This window comes from Boleophthalmus pectinirostris, unplaced genomic scaffold (assembly GCF_026225935.1).
Source record: "Boleophthalmus pectinirostris isolate CB_2022bp ecotype Guang Dong unplaced genomic scaffold, ASM2622593v1 HiC_scaffold_4, whole genome shotgun sequence".
NCBI lineage: Eukaryota > Metazoa > Chordata > Actinopteri > Gobiiformes > Gobiidae > Boleophthalmus > Boleophthalmus pectinirostris.
Window position 1 is genome coordinate 19,549,306 of NW_026571353.1, and position 6,928 is coordinate 19,556,233.

A 6,928-nucleotide genomic window follows, 5' to 3' on the forward strand; every position below is an offset into this window, starting at 1 on the left:
GGCAGACTGACAGAAGCAAGGCTGCCAATCTGCTCTATCACCCCCTCCGACTATCACATCACTCACACACACACACACACACACACCACTTTCATACTACGCAATGTGGGTGCAGTGCCTTGCCTAAGGACATAATGACAGTTTTTGCAACTCCCGCCCCACTGTGGCACCTGATTTTCCCAGCAGTCTCCCGTCCAAGTACTAACCAGGTCCGACCTTTGAACTTCTGAGATCTGATGGGATCAGGTTTTGACAAGTTGGTATGGCCTGTATGTTTAATTATGGAGGACGAACAGAGAATGAACATACAGTAGGTCCGAGGACCATAACTCCGACCACACACATGTACACACACAAACACCTTGTCTCTTCTCTCAGGAATCCTAGTTGGTCTCCTAGCAGCCATGATACTGTAGATGAGAAAACATAAAAAGTACAATGTTTGAATGGCACACAAAACTATAAATCAGTATGTAGCTATGGAAGTAAATGCAGTAAGTGCACGCACACACACACACACACTCAAACACACACGCACAGACACACCCCGACACAGACACACGCAGACACAGACACACGCAGACACACACACACATACACTCACACATCACTAAATAATCAATAATCATAAAAAAAGGCTACCTAAAGGTTTAGCTTTTATTGCAAGGAAATTATAAATATAGTAAGAATATCTACACAGCAAATACATTACAGTACTAAAATTACTCTAACAAGGGATGGCTAACAACAAAGTAGGATAATTTGATGACAATAGTAGTAGTAATACTCTATCACAGAGAAGTCATGAATGTGGTAATGAAGTTGATAAATGAAGATAATACTTACATGTATGTTTTTGCATAAAAATGAGCTCCTGGGTGGTGAGACTGCTGCCATCAGACATGTAAGTGCCACAGCAAATGTATACTGACAGTCACAGTTGATAAGAATCAAAAGTTCCTCGGGCTAAACCTTGAGATTCGATAGGGATTGTTTGGGGTCATTTTTGACCCCACTTATGGAAGAGTGGGGTAGTGATACAAAAGCTGCAATTTCTGAAAATGTATGAAATGCAATGACCTCATGTCACAAACATGTTTTATGAAGAATACCTGGAATATGAAAACATTAGAGCCCGACCGATATGGATTTTGCTGTGGCCGATATGAAACCGATATAATGGGAGTTTGAGCTGCCGATAGCCGATATAATCACCGATATATTTAGTGATGTAAAAATTCACTGTAAATGTTGAATTGTTTAAAAAACATAGGTTTGGCTCTGGTGGATTTTAAATTGGGTTTATTTAGGCAACATTTATTGTTATTCTGCCTCTTTACATCATATTTACAGACAGTAGGTTGGCTTAATGGCATTTTTGCATCACATTCTAGACACTAGTGATGGGTATTCCAGTTCTTTTTAGAGAACCGGCTCTTTTGGCTCGGCTCACTAAAAGCTGCTGGTTCTTTTGGCTCCCAAGCGGCTCTTCAGATTGTTTTGTTGCAAGCAGGTCTAAAGCACGTCTAAAGCAGGACTGAATCAGGACTGAACCAGGTCTAACCAGGGCTGAAAAAGGACTAAACTGGGACTTATTTATTTTATGATAAACTACAGCCAAATATGCTCGTTTTTTGTTTTTGTTTTTATCCTATGTACACGCAAATTTCTCAAAGTTTCGTTTTCAGCCGCTGCCGCTGTCAAACCACGAGTCTGCACGCGGCGTGAAGAGAAAAAAAGTGAGAGAAAGAGAAAACATGGCTCCCAATAAGGATCAGGCTCCCGTCGTTCCCTTGAAAGAGCCGGTTCTAAGAGTCATTTCGTTCGCGACCGACCCATAACTAGTAAATAAACAATCGCTATTAGCCTTTAGCCGTAAATACGTGCGCGCCGCGGTAATTAATTATATGCGCAAATGTCATAATTCACACGTCTATTCACAGCTCATTTACATATCAATGCTGGTCCAGTAATAAATATACGGCCAATATAATCAATTTACAATAGACCAATAGAAAACAGTCTGTTTATGTGCGGGAGCTACAGCAGCTAACCCATAACAAATGACAAAAACTAGCTTCAGAGTCGACATATTTCCAACACTCACCGTTCACACAGGCTCCTCCTCACATCACAAGTCTGCACTAATAAATGTCCTTTTAATCCAGACTCAAACCGATTGTCCGTAAAAAGAATATAATCTCAATGTTTGGATCTGTGTCTGCAGGTGTAAACAAACACACGTGAGTGACGCAACTCTGTGGTGTGTTCAGGGACAGTACGGACACACACAGACAAATGACTCCGTAGATAAATACTGATGCGGAGCCACATATTAGGACATTTATCTGTCTGTAAATTGGATTAAATGAACAGAATGTAGAGAGTCTAAGATTTTTAACGATGTATCACATGCCCACGTGAAATATCGGCCCCTATCAGCAAGCATATCGGCCGATAGCCGATATGCCTCCAGGTGCCCGTATCAGCCGATAATATCGGCCAACCGATATATCGGTCGGGCTCTAGAAAACATAAATACTTTTAATTTCAAAGATTTTGAAAAATACAATTTTTGACCCCACTTATTTATTTAAGGGTTAATAAAATGCATTGATACAAAAATGCCATTGGACTGAAATTATATTTTGTAAAGGTTCTGAGTCTGATTTTTTTTTTATTTATTTTTTTTATTGTTATTATTTTTACAGTTTTTTTATTCAGTCATGGTTGCTGATGAATGTCTGTCTGTCTGTCTGTGTGTCCCAGACAGTTGTTTGTAGGTCATGGTGTTGGCAAATATTGTGTGTGAGAGGGATGAAGTGGATGAAACTTGATGAGAAGCCAGAATAAGTTTTATTGCTGTTGTCAATTAACAATAAGATTGGAATTTTCTTCAGTGATATGGGGTAACTTAAAGGTGCACTGTGTGACCTGCTTGTCTCCTTGGTGATGTTATGAAATAAAGTTTAAGATAAGTTGGAGTTGGCATTAATGGTCAGATTTATGGAGACACAAGTCTCCATATGGTAAGAATTAATGATTTCAAGGTAATTTTGAGCTATTAAAAAAACTGTATTTGAATTAATGCAAGGCGATGTTTAATGCCATACTGTGGAAAATTCCATGCAAAGAAATAACATATCCATGGAGCAAGTAGCTAGCTTGATTCAACAGCCGGTTTTACTTCGTTTCACTTCGTACAAACCATCTGACCTCGTAGCTTTAGATTTCGTTCGCTTGATGCTAGGCGGGTACTTCATCTATGATTTAACCAATTGCTGCTATTTGGTCATGACGTATGTAATGCGCTGCTAACAGAGCTACCTGGTATATTAAGCTTTTCCCAAATCCCGTAGGAAGAAGGGCAATAAGATCTTTCCCCTTGATGAAATTCACCAAAGATTCTCTTTGTTCGGGCTTTAAATCCTCGATCTTGGGGAATCGTTGACAACACTGAATATATGACACTTCTTTGATTGGCTGGTGCCTGAACTCGCACTTCCGGGGTTTTTGATTCCTATTGTATTTTGATTCCTGACCTAGTCGCTGGAGAGAAATGAAATTGAGTGGAGGCACTAGTTGGCACCAGCCTCGCTAGCAAGTAGCCGAACCTCCACCTTCAAAGTTACATAGTGCACATTTAAAGTGACCATGTTTATTTAATTTCTTTTTTAGCCCCCTCGTCCCTCCCCTCACCTGTGCTCTCTGGTCTACTTCTGTCAGGTCAGAGCTAGTACACTATCAGACAGCAGTAATGTAGCATCTAGTGGTGATATGTGACAATACAACAGGGCCAATATACTTACAAATGGTAACTTTAAAACCACAAATAGAAATAGCAAATATAAACCATGATGAAATTATTAAAATACGGCATGTGAGTAAAGTGATTATGAGTTGTCTGTCATAGTTTAATGTTAGAGTGAGAGAAAGGACTAAGTGGGACATGCTAACAATAAAAAGTGACTCCTACCTATTGCCTATAACAACTTAAGCTACTGATTTTACTAAAACACAGTTTAGAACATTATATTTAAAAGGAGTTCAGTCACACAGGAGGAGCTCGGAGTAGAGCTGCTGCTCCTCCATGCTCAGCTGAAGTGGCTCAAGCATGTGTTCCGGATGCCTCCTGGGTGCCTCCCTGGGGAGGTATTCTAGGCATGTCCCACCAGGAGGAGGCACCTGGGAAGACCCAGGACACACTGGAGGGACTATGTCTCTCGGATGGCCTGAGAACGCCTTGGGGTTCCCCCAGAGGAGCTGGAGGACGTGTCTGGGGTGAAGGAAGTCTGGGAGTCTCTGCTTAGACTGCTGCCCCCAAGACCCGGCTCCAGATAAGCGGAAGACAATGGATGGATATTTAAGATTTTTGCAAAAACATTCACACTTGTTTTCCCAATTTGGCCATTTCTTAGGTTTAAAATTTTACTTTCTGGTTGGAAATCGTGACATCACACTAGGGAATTCATAACTGCTTCTCCTCTAATCGACACATAAATTATTACCCGACCAATACCTATATTTTGTTGAATTAATGTTTAAAGTATTAATTATATGTGTATTATACACTGATGACATGAGACTAGGGAGAATATAAATCCATATATATATATATATATATATATATATATGTATATATATATATATATATATATATATATATATATAATATAGACTCATAAAATCTCTCATACACCCTTTAAAATCAGACACAGCACCATTGAGATTTTTAATAAATATATTTTGTAGTTGCAACCTGCTTTCAAATGGGCAAAAGGCATAACATCTCCACTTGGCATTATTCTTCCCCTTCCTGCCATTAGAGGCCCCTGCCCCTGAGACACTAAGTCCAGTAATGTGGACAAACTGCCTCACTCTCATACTTCAAGGGACTTTGGCATTTCCTCTCTCCACTGCATGTCCACTGCATGTCCAATTATCACAGACTTCCTGCGTTCCTTCTGTAGCCTAAACTAACGGCATGTAATGACAGAATAGTGAGTGGTATTATTTTAAAAGTTGTCTTTTTGTCATAACATTTTGGTACACTGAGGTTTGTGAGTTGAACAGTCAAATATAAATGGATTGTTCTGTTCCATCTGAGCTGTCATACTGGATCAAATCATCCTTTAATTTGTCGTTTAGTTGGCCAGAGGAGTTGCCAGATGCATTGGTGAAATTGTCTGCATATATTTCATAAAATAATTAATTTCCAGCTGAATCTGTTTCATCTAATCACTTATAAAGAATGGCTATGTTTATATGCACACCAAAAATCATCTGATCATTATTGGATTTCTGGAGGAATCAGACTGTTGAAATGTTATGCAAGCTGTTAAATCAGTTGCAGTTACAACAGTGTGTAAACTGATTTCTTTCTGACCGTTCCCCTGTGCAGGTTTTGACAGGTGAATTTGTAAGGGCATTCTAATGGGGCAAAGACAAAAATGAATGAGAAAATGTTAAATAATGAATATGTTATTTTGAAATGTACTTTGTCTTCCAAATACAGCAGTTATGGAAATGAAGCCTGTGTTTTATATTAGCAGAAGTCCGGAGAATATGAATGAACTGTTCACAAGACTGAGATGTAATTTTTCATTTATTATTATTTTAATGCTGTATACACAAAGATTGTTTATTCTAGCATCTCTCCTCTAGTATTGCAAAATGTCAGGTGCCCTTTAGCAATCATTTCATTTATGACTTCAGAGCAATCAAAGTTGCTGAGTAGCTCTGTCTGCCCTCCTCCAGGTATTACAATGCTGAGCTCAGCCAAGGAGTCTGTTATCAATTTTCCACAAACTAATGAGCCAGAAGTGGGAGAAGGAACTTGGCCTGTAAACAAATTACTTATAATTGCTTCATCATAGGTCAATTCAAGTATGCCTGTCATCATTAATGCAGCAAACTCTTGCTGCCCCAAAAAGCTTAATGTAACATCTAAAATGATGCCAAACTTACATGCAGTTGGTCTTGACTTTTAGCAGAAAATAGGCATCCTATCAGGAGGCCTGCAGATGAGGTCACTCCATAGCTATGCGCCTTCAAAACAGCCTTTAGAGCTCTTTTTACTCTCCTCATTTTCTCAGAAGACAACATGTGTCCAGGAGGGAGCTACATATGGTTTTTACATTTTCACCCACATTCTCACCTGTCTCAAGCTTCAGCTATTCAAATATATGGAGTCATTTGGTTGTTGCTGTTATGTGGCTATTAAAAAAAAAAAAAAAAAAAAAAAAAAAGAGATTTCTTAAACTTTCTTGTACATGTAAAGCTTACAGATAGATGCATTCACTTACAACAACACCAACCAAAGGTGTAGGGTATGATGCTAGAGCTTATAAGAGCTACCTTACAAAATCAAATCTTTCAAGTTTAGGGGCCCAAAAGTTACAACCTTGCACGCCATGGCATCTTTTGTGTTTATTCATATAAGTTTTATCTTTTTTAATGAGTCATCACCAGATCATTGTGAAATGCAAATCTCTTTGTGGAGTTGTAGTAGGGGAAGTCTGAAAAATGGGAGCCAGATGTGGTGACGTCATTGTGTCTCTCAGAGTGAGTCTGTTAAACCAGAACATTTGTGGGAAATGGGAATTGAAGCAAATGCCAAAGCACATGACACAGCCCTGTGGTCTGTAATCAAATGTTGGCACTTTACTGAGAAAATACTCACACATCATAGCATACAAGATGGTTTATTTCATTTGCTTTAAATATTCAGGTAGCGGTGATGCTATGATATGTCCAATAGAGGGTGCTTGAACTTTTCTGTTACTCGTAATAACTTTGGGGTCTTATCTGTCTTGCTTTTATTCCATTTCGGGTGCTTTTGTTGCTCAAAAATACATTGACATGTATGCATTCTTACTGAGAGCAGTGGTTCCCTCTCCACAGGACTGACCTGTAACATGGCTTGGTA